This window comes from Vigna umbellata, chromosome 8, assembly GCF_029865625.1.
Source record: "Vigna umbellata cultivar VRB3 chromosome 8, Vumbellata_1.0, whole genome shotgun sequence".
Classification (NCBI taxonomy): domain Eukaryota; kingdom Viridiplantae; phylum Streptophyta; class Magnoliopsida; order Fabales; family Fabaceae; genus Vigna; species Vigna umbellata.
In genome coordinates this window covers 5,514,230-5,529,069 of record NC_142172.1, presented here as the reverse complement: position 1 = coordinate 5,529,069, position 14,840 = coordinate 5,514,230, and the positions used below count along the sequence as shown (strand labels likewise).

General features: G+C 37.1%; 1 long non-coding RNA gene across 1 annotated transcript; it reads right to left on the bottom strand.

Annotated features, from left to right (window-relative positions):
- Nucleotides 1–7,148: 7,148 nt before the first annotated feature.
- On the bottom strand, nt 7,149–7,657 carry LOC148193902 (uncharacterized). The gene is made up of 3 exons (XR_015781577.1): nt 7,591–7,657; nt 7,404–7,499; nt 7,149–7,320 (listed from the first exon to the last, which is right to left on the bottom strand). It is a non-coding gene; the product is annotated as an uncharacterized LOC148193902 (long non-coding RNA).
- Nucleotides 7,658–14,840: the final 7,183 nt, after the last annotated feature.

The following is a 14,840-nucleotide window of genomic DNA, read 5'->3' as shown; positions in this document are numbered from 1 at the left end:
GGAAGAAGAAGAAGATGCTGGATGAAAGGCCTGGAGTAGATGACAGAGAAGTGGAAAACAAAGGAAATCAAATGCTTCAAGAGGTGAGCATTCATCCTCGTTTGTAGCGAGCGTTCGTCCTCGTTTGTAGCGAGCGTTCGTCCTCGTTTGTAGCGAGCGTTCGTCCTCGTTTGTAGCGAGCGTTCGTCCTCGTTTGTAGCGAGCGTTCGTCCTCGTTTGTTAGCGAGCGTTCGTCTTCGTTTGTAGCGAGCGTTCGTCTTCGTTTGTTAGCGAACGTTCGTCCTTGTTTGTGAGCGAGCGACCATCCTCATTTGTATGTGAGCGTTCGTCCTTGTTGTTAGTAAGCGTTCGTCCTAGTTTGTTTAATATAATAAAATAATGTTTGATCACGGACGTCACCTGTTTGATCACGGACGTCACAACTGTTTGATCACGGGAGAGTGTCACTAAATGAGTAAAAAAAAAAGAGAAAGGGAGAAAGGAAAAAGGAGAAAGGGAACCAGGGAAGATGGGGGAACTCCACTGGAAAAGGATCGGAGGGAGAACCTGTGGTGGAAGATGAAGTTAGTGAAGGAAGTCTTCAAGAGGTAAGGGAAGCTAGATTACTTTCTTAAGATTTATTATGTGTTAGGTGTATGGGTTGAATTATGCATGGTTTGGTTGTTTGGAAACTGTGTTGTGCTGTTTGGAATTGATTTGGATGAGTTTGGATTGCTGTAATTGATCAATTGGAAGTGATTTATGTATGAAATATGGTATGTCTTTGGTTGGAGAGAAATTGGGAGTTGGGTGGTCCGTTAGGTCACTTTGAGAGGAAGTGAGGTAGTGAAATTGGGTATTTGTGGCCTAAAATGAAATTGGGTTGTTGGGACAGTCTTAGCTGCTGTATTGTGACTTGTTTGAGTCACTGAATGGATCAAAATAGGTGCAAAGTAGTAGAATTGGTTTTGGGTATTTAAGTTGGAGAAATTGGTGGTTTAGAGTTGAATTTGTGTCTTAATCACTTTAGAATAGAAGTAGGAATGTTTATAATCATTTAGGTAAGCCCAATTAAGTATAAAACAATAATTAAGGGTGTTAGAAGTTGATAAAAATGGTTGAAAATGGTCAAGGGGAAGTTCTGGCTTCATTCTGCAGAATTTTGCAGAACGCCAAAAAACTGACCGTTCGTCCATGTCTAATTTGGATGATAGGTCATGTGCTGACTGAATTGACCGTTCGGTCAGATGTTGGTCTGGCGTTAAGTCACTTAACGTTCGTCCATATTAATGCTCGATCATTTGTAGCATTCGGTATTGATGGTGTTCGGCCTTCTGGTTAGCGTTCGGTGTTTGTTGAACTAAATCGCGTTCCGTCATAGCGGGTGGACTGGATATCGTTCGGTTTTAGTGGATGATATTGATATCGTTTGGCCAAGAGTGTAGCGTTCGGCCTATCTCGTAATGTTAAGACTTACTAACGCTCGTAATCGTTATGTACTAGCGTTCGTCCAAATAGTGTTCGTCTTGAGCTTATAGCGTTCGACAAGGACCATCAGCGTTCGGCAAGGACCATCAGCGTTCGGCCAGGACTATTAGCGTTCGGTCAAGTTCTGTAGCGTCCAGCCAAGCTCAATGACGTTCGGCTAAGTTCAATAGGGTCCGGCTAGATCCGTAACGTTCGTCCCCTTTGATAGTCCTTTAAACCGTTCGTCCTGTTCTTTGGAGAAGTGAGTAAACGTTTGGTATTTTCCAGTGAGGGAGTTTTAATATTGCTCTTTATGTGGTGATTTTTTCTTGATGTTTCTATTTATTCCAGTATGCTAATTTCATTACTTATTCTATGTTGCTTTAAGGGTGTATGTATGCGTTATAATGTTGGTATTAAAGTGAAAGAGTATGTGTTCAAAGTGATGGAAAGTGTGTGGTTTTACAAGTATGATTGTGATATCATGATTTTTGTATATCTAGCTTACCCTTGCTTGTGTGTTTGTGGTTGCTTGGGTATGCTTTTCTTTTGCGATGATCATCCACTTGGATGGGAGCAGATGGCGAGGAGGTTCGTTTGGAGGCAGCTTTGGAAGAAGATAACGATGTTGCTGTTTAGTTCTCATAGGACTTTCTGAGTTATTCCCTGTATCTTGGAATACCTTTCCTTTCAAGTTTCCAACTTAAACCCTGATCGCGTTTAAGTTTTAAATTTTGACTCTTTTAGGATGATTGTAATCCTAATTACTCTTAACTACTTTCTTATATTATGTATGATGACGTCTTTATTATATATGCATGACGTATATAATTTGGGACGTTACACTAATGGTATCAGAGCAGTTCATTCCTTAGGAATCCTGTAGATTATGAGTTTTACACGTTTCAGTAGTGTGCTCTAGTCGTGTCTTTCTAATATAGTAAATAATTTTATGCTAATGGTTGCTATCGTTGGACAGAACCATGGCACCCATGTGGAATTAATGAACTGGTGGTTTTTACCCCAGCATCAGGACAAATCCCGACCAGTTCAGTCTGTGTTGGATGCTCAATTATCGTCGCCGGATGCAAGTTCATGGTGAACTTGATCTCTTTACCTTTTCAAGGCCTGGATGTCATTCTGGGAATGGATTGGTTGACTGTCAACCATATTCTTCTTGATTGTGGTCGAAAGAAGTTGGTGTTTCCAGACTCAGATGGTTTGGAGCTGATCTCGACCAAGGAAGTCTTGAAGGATGTTAGGGATGGAGCCATGTGTTTTGTGATGATAGCTTAGGAGAAATTGTGATATTTAAGTGTATTCAAATTAGGGTGTTTCAAATTCAGTCGTGATGCTTGAATGAATATATTGTTTGGCGCGGTTAGTGGTATAATTCGTGTAGATACTTTAAAGAATATAATTTTATGTGTTCTTGTTTCGTAATTGGAATATTACAAATATGTGTTTGCATAAGAGTATGAAAATGGGAGCTATTCTCAAAGAAATTTAAATTTCATTATTGAAAATGAATAAGACAATGGCGTATGATATGACAAATATCATATATTTCAATAACTCAGGTCTATAAGGTCATGGGGATTACATAGTTTTCCGAATCTCATAGTTATAACCAGATACCTTAATCTTCGTGTGAAAATGGTACCACATGCGTTAAGCAAACATATCTTATAAAAAAAATCATTAAAGAGCAAAGCAGATAAATATTACATTGCATAATTAAAATAAAATGTTCAAGTGTCGGCCACAAGTGACCGTTAAGAGTACAGACCATAAAAATATATTACATAAATAAAATAGTCCCCTTAGGGAGACTACTGATCGGCGAACGGCAATCTCAAAGAAAGCTCTGTGGAGGGAGCTTGGGTGCGAAACGACATGGGTTGAGTAACTTTCTCTTCTTCTTTACGTATAGCGGGAATGGGAAAGAGATCTAGGAGTCTCGGAGCCTGTGGAATTACCCATGAAGGATCTGTGGTAGTGCAAAAATAATAGTAGTCAGAGACAACAAAAAAAAAAGGAAGAAGAGGAAAAGAAAGAAAGTTTACCATACATAAACGGCGGAAGGAGGGAATATGAAGATCCAGAGGTACCAGGGACGCCTTGGTGTCAGCCTCGATTCTTCACCCGATTTCCATGGTTTTGAAACCAACAATAGACGCTGTATTCTCCGACTTCCCCGTACTCCTGGAGTCGTCCTGTAATCTCGCGAACTTGATCTCGATTAGGGTTGACGATTCCATAGTTGAAGATGTTCAACAAGATGCTAACTTGTTCCGGGGTGGACCGCCATCGTTTATGAACTGTCTTGGCTTCGATATCCATTTTCTAAGTTTTTGTTCATAAAGAAAGTAAAAGTAAAAAGATTTATTACAGTGAAGTCAGGTTCCAATTTAAGTCAAGTTTTCCATTTTTGCTTCTTCTCTTTTTAGTTCAATTTTTATCGTCCTCTTTTTGAAGTCTCAATGTCCAAAAATAGATCTGTTTCACGGTCCTTGCAAATGTTCCTAAACGGATCTACATCCAAGTTTGTTCGTGTCCATTTTGTGCATACAAATAAAGTGTTCTTTCTAAGTTTCATTTTATGGGGTACGTGGCGTTGTTCTACCCAATTGTCTCTGCCATACCTTCAAACGAAGGGAGATTAACGTCTGGTTTCCAGCCGATATACCCCTTATCTTTGTTAAGACAGTGTGTTGTGATTTGTTTAGTTATTAAAAAGGAAATTAGAAGAAGAAGAAGAAGAAAGCAAATAAAGGAACAGAAGTAAAATAACAAGCAGAAAGCAAATAAGAGAGCAGAATATAAATTGCGATTAATAAAAGCTCAGAAAAGAAAAGTGCATGAAAGGAAGCAGAAAGAAGAAAGGAAAGAAAAGAAGCAAGAAGTAAAGAAGAAGGAGAAGTTGGGTAAAGGAAAGGAAAAGATAAGAGAAAAGAAGTACTTACTCGAGGCGGAGCAAAGCCCTGGAACATGAAGTTGAAGCTTGGCGGAAAGGTTTCCGATCTCGTGTTCAAGCTCTCCGATCTCCAACACTCAGGCGTTCAGATCCCACAAGCTCTCACACTCAGAACTCTCGATGCTCAGATCTCACTCACACCCAAAGGATCGCTCGAAAGCTCTATCACTCAGAAGATCTCACACTCTCTCTCACACGCTCCAAATCGCAACGTCTCAAAGTGTCGCCCAACGCGGTTCGCTCCTCCTTTTATAGCCAAAAATCTCACTATGCCCATAGTTCCGGTCATGCATACCGGAGGCTTCAATAGTATCGGTTAAAAAAAAATAGTAGTATGCGATTTTTACTACATTTTGGGAGTACGAAATATTCAAATTAGAGAGGATCTCTTACTATATGAGTGCGTGTAAATATGACATGATTTTGGTGTGAGATATGTGATATGTATGTTGACCCAGAATTGTCTCCTTGTTTGAGCGGTGGGAACGAAATAATATCAATAATGCATGATAATAATTTAAAGTATCCACTAAAAAAAAGTAATAGTACAGCAAGAACAAAGTTAGAGAAAAGAAAATGAGTGTACAGAGTCTTCAAGCAAAGTTGACCGATTTCAAAAAATAAAATTATAACATTTTAATAATTTTGTCTTAACAATCCTCAAATTCCTGATAAAGTAAATTCTTTTACAGAAGATAAGATCTTGTTACTTATTTATAACACACTAGAAAACAATCAAAGAGTCGCATGATATAGATGCTCTTGTTGATTTAAGAACAAAATTTTAGATAAGTTTAATTTAGTATAATTGTGATTATTATTTTCTAAGTGACTATGCTTTTATTTTAACCCTTTTTTATCTAATCTTTTTTCTATATTAATATTTTCTAAACTAAAATAACTATTTATAAAAAACAAGTATCTACAAAATAAATAAAAATTGTCTTTTATTGTAAAAATTATTTATATTTACTTTTATAATTATAATTTTATAATATCATAATATATTTGAATTTTTCAAATTAGTAAAAAAAACAATCATTTAAATTATTTTTATTTTTGTTCTAAGTATGAAAAATTTTGTTATTGGATTAAAGGGAGCTTCTTCTTATACATTCATGTTTTCTTCATGACCCTCAACTTTTCTTATCCTTCCCATTTTGTCTCTTTAAATTATGTAAATTGAATTTTGAAATTCAATATTGTTCTTCAATAACATTAACCTGATTTGGTAAACCGAGGTATTAGTGAATCGAAATATAAAATTTAGTGTTTGTTTTTTGGTGGTGTAATCATTGGACTTTAGAATCAATTGTGTATTTGGAAAAGGTAATTGGATTGTAAAATTTAGTGACCAATACCATATATAGAGATACACATTGGATTCTAAATTTTGGTGACTACATCACCAACAAACACATACTTGATTCTATATTTCGGTCCACTAATACCTTCTACCACAAAAATCCTGTTAACAATACCATATTTAGAAAATAATATCAGATTTCAAAATTTTGTTAACATTAAATGAATATTAAATTATGTATTCCGGTTAACAATAATTTGTATGTTAATGAACAAAAATAATTTCAAAATCTGAAACACTTTCAAGTAACACGAATTCCAAATACCAGGCCAAGAAAAGAAGAACAAAGAAGATAAACAAATTCTGAAACAACTTGTGTAATTTTTATATGTTTGCAACATCATTTACTAATAAGGTTATAAAAGTATGTCTAAAGGCATATGCATGTTTAGTGAGTTATATTTTTTTTTAATTTTTGTAAAAACAATATGTTTGTATTTTGGATTCCACAGTTAATACAAAGTTATATATATATACATATATATATATATATATATATATATATATATATGTAAATTGTTTGTATCGTGGATCAATTTTACAAATACGTTTAATTTATTGAATTGTCTTATGTGAATATCAATCAAAAATTTATGTATTGGTTTCTAGCGATTGTATTTTTGTGTTTTTAGATTAAAATGGAATTGTGTAAATGGAGAAAAAAGTAGTGTGAAGTAGAATGGTGAAGATGAAGATGATTAAAGTGAAAGTTGTTAGAAATATAAAGAGAAAAAAATATATATGCATGAAAATATAAATTGATAAAATAAATGAATGAAAGTTAGAAAAATTATTGACCCAGTTTGAAATTAAGTGAATAGGTTGTTTCTAAATTATTTTAAAACTTAAAAGAAATATTTATAATTACAATTTGCATGCACTAGTGCAGCGAGGGACTTTTACCGCGGTTGATTTTCACTATACGTCGCGGTTCTTGAACCGCGGCATATTCAGCCGCGGTAGTAAGTCAGACACTTTATGCCGCAGTCATAACCGCGGTATATAGTCTGCGCAATATGCCGCGGTTGTCTAGGGAACCGCTGCCTAAATTCATTTTTTTTAAAAAAAAATTCAAAAAAAATAATTAAAAAATGCACTATATGCCGCGGTTCGCGGTTGAACCGCGGCATATAGGCCGACAAATATGCCGCGGTTAGTGTCAAAACCGCGGCCATATGTCTCGTTTTTAAAAAAAAAACGAAGCACTATATGCCGCGGTTGTGGTTAGAACCGCGGCATATAGTGGGAATATGCCGCGGTTGTGGTTAGAACCGCGGCATATTCCCCTGCAGTTTTTTAAAATTGCACATATAAAAACATTTACAGAAATGCAATTTCAACATAACAAACACATGTTCAAATGTATTTCAACATCAAATAAAGTAGAGAGTCTAAGAAATCAAAAGCTAATCAAATGCATTGTTTAAATCTAAATCTAAGAGCTATTGTATAATCTAACTATATACTTCGCAGCAGCGTTCCTAATGAATAGTAGGGACTTCTCAGGAACTGGTGTAGTAGTCTTGAATCTCTGCAAAAGACAATTCATTTTAATTAGTGTATATGAATTCAACATTTGTTAAAAAATCAAAATTTGTTAAAGTTAAATATTACCGTTTCCCAGCTTCTTGTGATGTGAGAACGAACAATATGGGTCATCCAATACATTACATAGTATCCACACTCATATGACCCATTTTGTCTGTTACACTACAATATATCATCACAGTTGATAATAGTTAGTGAATAACATTTGTTATAAAACAATTATAACAAAGTATGACTTTAGCATATGTCAAACCTTGAGAGAAATCCAAGCAATCTTTCTACTCTTAGCAATTGATCTCCCGTCCATCATCATACTTGCTGGAATAGAACTGTATATAAAAAAATGTTTTAGCATTCAGTTATATAACAAAGAAAGTCCAAACATTGAGGTTCTTACCAATCAATTGCTTGTCTGAGTTGTGTGGGAGGAGGCCTGTGCAATGAGCAGAACCACAAAGCATAGTTGTCTTGCACAGACATAACAAGAAGTTGCCAATGGCGCCTGAAATTCATAATAACGTAACTATTAAATATTAAAATCACATATGGAACATTATTATGTTAACAAAGTTCACTTACCCGGATATGTAAGGCAAAAAGTATATTTTCTTGCCCCTTCCAAAACTTCTTATCAGACTCATGTTGATATGGTCAAAATCATTTGATTCATGAATTTCTTGGGGATCAATGAATCCATAATCATCAGAACGCCCCAACTTATTAGCGACCCCAAACATATACCTGAAATCAAAAATTAACTTTGATATAAGGATACTTGATATATAAATCAATTTTATATATAAATAATTGGTCATAGACTTACATCGTCCATAGTTGAATAATTGAAATATTCAACTCTTGTGTTCCCGACGCAAGCTCACGGACATCTTGGCTATTAAGGTATATTGGGACCTCAGAGCCATGCCCAAATACATTAGCATCATACTGAACCTCCAAAGGCTTATCATCAAGGATGTCAGCAAGTAGATGCAATGAAGAAAGAGGGTCATCCTCAGATAGAGGAATCTTCTGTTGTTCCTGCGTCTGTTGTTACATGAAAAGATAAGATAAGTTTTGAAATCAAAAACCTTTAAAATTGAGAAGTGTAAAGAAGAATTTCATACCGAGGGGTCAGAAACTGGTTTAACCAAAAATTTAGGCCAAGTGATAAACGACTTATATGCTTGTTCCACAGTGAAAATCTCTTCCGTGGACAGTGGAACCGAGGCATCTGGCATGATCATTTCATCCACTGAGACCTTCACCTCATCCTCTAATAGTTGCATACCATGACATACAGTCGCTGACCTAAACTCTGTTCCACGAGCTACCAGCACCATCTGATCTTCTTCTAAAATGTATAGCAGACATGGACTACCATCGTCCATGTCATCCTCTGGGATGGCTGATGCGGAACAACTTCCTTTGCCGCTTCTCCCTGTCAGAGTAAATGTTAGATTATACAAGAGATAGAAATAATTGCACATAAATGTTTATTAAGTTTACCTGTGGGAGGGGGAGGGACCACATGTTCCTCTATAGGAGACTGCATCGGGCGCATGCTCTGAAACTGCTCCTGGTAGAGCATCTGGAATTCAGCCCTCACCTCGGCCCTGATCTCCTGCATAAGGTCTTGTCGGACCTTTTTTGTGATCTCTTCTGTCATCCTTTGTGTATCGCTGTACGAATATGAAGGCTGACGAGAAGAGCTCCCAAAATAATCCGTAATTCCTACTCCAGGACCTGCAGCACGTACACGTCCAGGGTGCTCAGGTCGTCCAATTGCAGCAGCAAGAATATCCTGGCGACCCTCTGGAGTGAATTGGCCTTGGGAGCTCTGCTCAACCAAGGCGTCCTGTAACATTACAAAACACCATTATCAGTTAAATAGTTTAATGTAGTATGTATAATGACAATATTTATTATTTTAGGAACAGTGATAACTTACAATTTTTTCAGAAATCTCTCGTGCTGAGTCGGAAGAGTAGGTGCCCGATGGTCGCATACGGGCCAACTTCCATTTCTCGTGTCTAGACGGTGGAGAAGGAGGCTGAGGAGGGCTACCACTCTGAGATGGTGGTATAGCATCTGCCTTTTGCTTGAGGATTTTCTCCTCAAGCTTCCTATACCCACCACGAGATAATAGGTGGGGGTTTTTGTTCTTAGCACTTGTTCCTTGTGCTTTGCTTCTAATTGCCTGTCACATACACATTAATTAATGAGTTCATATGATATATATTTGTTAATGAGGAATTAAATAATATGAACTACACTAACCTGCCATTCCTCTGACATCCGACTCTCTTTAAAAACCCGCCAAGTCTCCTCATCAATGGACTTATATGCATTACATGGAGTTTTATGTTTAAGGTGTCCAAAGATGTACCTTGATGTCAACTTGCTTTTAAAGTTTCTGAAATTTTCTGCAACAGTTGACAAACACTTATTTCTAAGTGTTGGGACATTTGGAATGTCAAATGTCATCTGAAAAAAACATAATAAAGTTGTATTAGTACAAAATTATCAATATAAACAAATTATAATTCAAATGCTATTAACTAACTTACCAATATATCTTGCCAAATAATGTTCCGATCACCCTCGGACACATGATCAAAAGATGGAATGAGAATACTAATCTTATCACGTGCCACTACTCCAAGGTATGATCGGAAGTCATCTGCATTGGGGCCAGTTGCCACACCCGTGGTGACATTCACATTCACCGGAGTTCTTTCACCACTATTTTTCCTGATTAATAGTTGTTTCATCCTAGTGGGTCCTCTAGTGGATCTGGGTGGGGGAGCCTCATCCCCTGAAGAATGTGGATGATCAGCCATATATCTGTCAAAATAAATAACAACATTAAATTTTCTTTCAAGACTTATGTAATATCATATAAATTAACAAAACATGTAATAGTATCCAAATTGAAAATTCATACATAAAGATATGGATTCATGATACAAAAGCAGGATCTGATGGAGCAGGGAAGGAAGTTCACACCTAACAATTCATCATATGTATATTCCCTCATCATGATCTGACCGAATTGCATGTACATCATCGTCAACTACAGATTGGTCATCCAACTTTGTTGTAGTTTGAAATGAATGGTTGTCAGCAATATCAATATTAATTAGATTGTCTTCGTTAACTTCAATTTGTTTTTTGCCTTGAAGAGCAACATACCAATGGTCAGACGAAGGATCTTTGACATAAAAAACTTGAGATGGTTGATGTACCATGATAAACGGTTCGTCTCGATAACCCACCTTGCGAAAATCAACCAGTGTCATACCCGAGTCATCTATTTTCACACCACTCTTATTGTCAAACCACTTACACTTGAACAATGGAACGGAAAACTTGGTGTAATCAACCTCCCATATCTCTTCTATTATACCATAATATCTCATTGATCCAAGTACAGGAGATTGATCTTTTGATGTGGAAAATTGAAGTGACTCAGCTTCTAAACTGACTCCACTATTTTGTACTGTGCTTTTATCATCCAAAGTCTTCGTATAGAATGTGCAATTATTGACTTCATAACCTGTACAACACACGACATCAAACTTCAAACCATTTGCAAGCCACAATAAAGTTTCAGAAGAATGTGGCTCTTTGTCAATTTCAGATTTGAACCAAGACATAAATGTTTTGTTATGCTCCATCAATTGCCATTTCTCTGATTGTCTTGGATTTTTATTCTTAACAATGGTTTTGTGTGCTTCCAAAAAAGGGATCACCTCATCTGTGTTGTTCAATATATAAAGATGCGCTTGCAACAATTCTTCGCGATCTTTTGTCACCACATTGACACCTCGGATGCTTTTACTTGTAGAAAATTTATTCAACCATGCTGTGCGAGGAACTCCTATTGGATTCGTTGATGTCATGTAATCTGAACAAAACTCGATACTTTCTTCAGCAATATACCTTTCAATCATCGAACCTTCAGGATGATATGGATTTTTAACGTACCCTTTCAAAATCTTCATATAACGCTCAATAGGATACATCCATCTTAAGTATACCGGTCCGCACAACTTGATTTCTCTAACCAAATGAACAAGTAAATGTACCATGATGTCAAAAAAAGATGGAGGGAAAAACATCTCTAGTTCACACAAGATGATAACAATCTCGCCTTGAAGTTCATCTAACTTTGTAGGATCGATGGCTTTACTACATATTGACGAGAAAAATGAACACAACCTGTTTATGGTGTGCCTAACATTTTTGGGCAAAATTCCACGAATAGCCACCGGTAACAACTGTTGCATTAAGACGTGACAATCGTGAGACTTCATGCCAACAAGCTTTAAGTCCTGCATTGACACTAAACTCTTGATATTTGAAGAGTATCCTTGTGGTACTTTGATACTCTTTAAACATACACAAAAACTTATCTTCTCCTGTCTAGACATTGTGTAACATGCAGGGGGCAAATAAGTACGTTTACCAATCTCCTTCGGTGCCAACTCTTCTCGGATATTCATGTCAACCAAATCCAAACGAGCATTCACTCCATCTTTTGTCTTTCCATGAATGTTGAGTAATGTACCAATCAAGCTATCACACACATTCTTTTCTACATGCATCACATCTATGCAATGTCGAACATCTAACTTTGACCAATATGGAAGATCAAAGAATATTGATTTCTTCTTCCAAGGGGTCGTTACAGATGACTTCTTCGATGTTTTCCCAAATACATGATGTATTTTATTAACTTTTTGAAGAACTTCAAGGCCAGTAAGTGGATTTGGTGCTTCGTCCCTCTCTTGATCTCCATTGAATGCTTTTTTTAACCTTCGATATGGATGATTACGTTTTAGAAATCTCCGATGACGCAGATACACCGTCTTTCTTCCATGTTTCAATTGATGAGCTGCAGTGTTTTCTTCACATATAGGACACGCTTTATGACCCTTGACACTGTATCCTGACAAATTACCATAAGCAGGAAAGTCATTAATGGTGCAAAATAACATTGCACGCATCATAAAAGTCTCTGAAGCGAATGCATCAAATATTTCAACCCCGTCAACCCACAAAACCTTCAAGTCTTCAACTAGTGGGCTTAGATAAACATCTATGTCATTTCCAGGCTGCTTTGGACCAGATATCATCATAGACAACATCATGTACTTCCTCTTCATGCACAATGCAGGAGATAAGTTGTAAATTATCAATATAACTGGCCAACAACTGTGATTGGTACTCAGATTACCAAATGGGTTCATTCCATCAGTGGCTAAACCAAGCCTAAGATTTCTACACTCTTTACCAAATTCGGGGAATTGTCGATCAATATTTTTCCATTGCTTTGAATCAGCTGGATGACGAAGCAGCCCGTCAATTTTTCTCTCATCTGCATGCCATCTAAGGTTTTTAGCATCTTTGGGATTCGCAAACAAACGCTTCAGTCTGGGCACTATTGGAAGGTACCAAACTACTTTCAAAGCAGATCCATTTTTTTCTATCTGACCATTATCTTCAGTATTGTTTTTTGACTTGTATCGTGATAAGCCACATTTTGGACACTTTGTCAAAAATTCAAACTCTTTCCTATACAAAATGCAGTCATTAGGACAAGCATGTATCCTTTTATACTCCATACCCATTGGACAAAGAATTTTCTTTGCATCATAATTACGAGTGGGCAGTGTATTTCCATCTGGCAACATTTCATTCAACAACGTCAACAGTTCTGTAAAACTCTTATCAGTCCATCCATTGCTCGCCTTCAAATTCATGAGCCTTAACACCGCTGACAAACGTGTGAACTTAGTTGAACCGACATACAAAGGTGTTTCTGCATCAGTCGACATCGTCTCATACACATGAGCTTTGGCAAAATTTTCTGCTCCAACATCGCGGATCATGTCCTCCAATTTGTCTTCATCCGGTCGATCTTCTTCCATGGTGGAATCAGTAACATTTACACTTTGAGAGTCAGAGGGAAAATCCATTTCTTCGCCGTGCCAGATCCATGTTGTATAGCATCTTAGAAAACCATCACATATAAGATGTTCTCTAATTTGAGTTGCGTTCAACTTTCTCCCATTCAAACAGTTCACACAAGGACATCTAAATTTCACTTCATTATCAGTTCTCCCCTCATTACGTTGCGCAAATTGTATAAATTCCTCTACCCCTCTCTCGTACTCAACACTAATGCGTGGTAAATTAATCCAATTTCGATCCATACGTAAATATTCTACAAAATTACAATCATACAATTATACAATATATTCAACATACAATCAATTCAATCATACAATCAAACAATTAATAAACTATAACAATTTCATGCACTATCAAAATTAAAGCAAAAATTATACCATAATACATTACCAAAACTATAGAAACTTCATACATTACCAAAACTATAGCATTATGCAAAAATTAATGAAAAAATCACGTTAAAAATGCAAATGGACATAAATACCTGGAAGAGGAACGGCGGCGGAGAGGGTGAAAAACGCAACACAACGGCGGCGGCGGCGGAGAGGGTGAAAAACGCAAGGAAATCACGATTTTGATCGGCTAAAACTCGTTTTTATCGTCAAAAACGAATAATGACCGAACAATTTTGAGTTTAAACGGTTAAAAATGCAAAATCTGAGATGAAGGGTGGTTCGGAGGAAGAAGAAACGCGAAAACAGAGAGAACCCGCGAGGAAGACGATGCACTGTTCCAAGTTTTGTTTTTTAACTCTGAACAGGGGAATCTACCGCGGTTCACTACTTAACCGCGGTATAAAAGGGTTATATGCCGCGGTTTAACCCCCAACCGCGGCATATACTAATTTAAAAAATTATCAGAAATGGCATTTTTGAAATTATTTTCAAACTATATGCCGCGGTTCAGCGGGCAACCGCGGCATATACCTCGAAATATTTCAAATAAATATTAAATTAATTTCATATAGGCGAATATGCCGCGGTTCCCCAGGGAACCGCGGCATATACCCCTGAAACGTGTTCAGCACAACTGTCTCCCCAACTGCCTTTCAGAGAATTTCAGAAGTTACAGGGGGTATATGCCGCGGTTCTCTGGGGAACCGCGGCATATACCCCCTGTAACTTCTGAAATTCTCTGACTAGCAGAGAAGTTAAGACGTTACAGGGGGTATATGCCGCGGTTCCCCAGGGAACCGCGGCATATACCCCCTGTAACTTTTCAAATTCACTGACCCAGTCAGCACCTGCAATAAATTGGCAGGGTATATGCCGCGGTTGTACTGGGAACCGCGGCATATATGTTCGTTTTATTTACAAAACTGCCACCGCGCACCATTATGCTGCGGTTTTCGTTGAACCGTGGCATAATGTGCGCTGTAAAAACCCGATTTTTTACTAGTGATGGTATCTATTCTTATGGGAGTAAACTCTATTGCTGTCAAAATGAGTTGTAATTCGCGAGCTAACGTGTCTCACCACGGGTTTGAGCCGGGTTGGATTTGAAAAAAATGTAATTTTCTTATGCGGT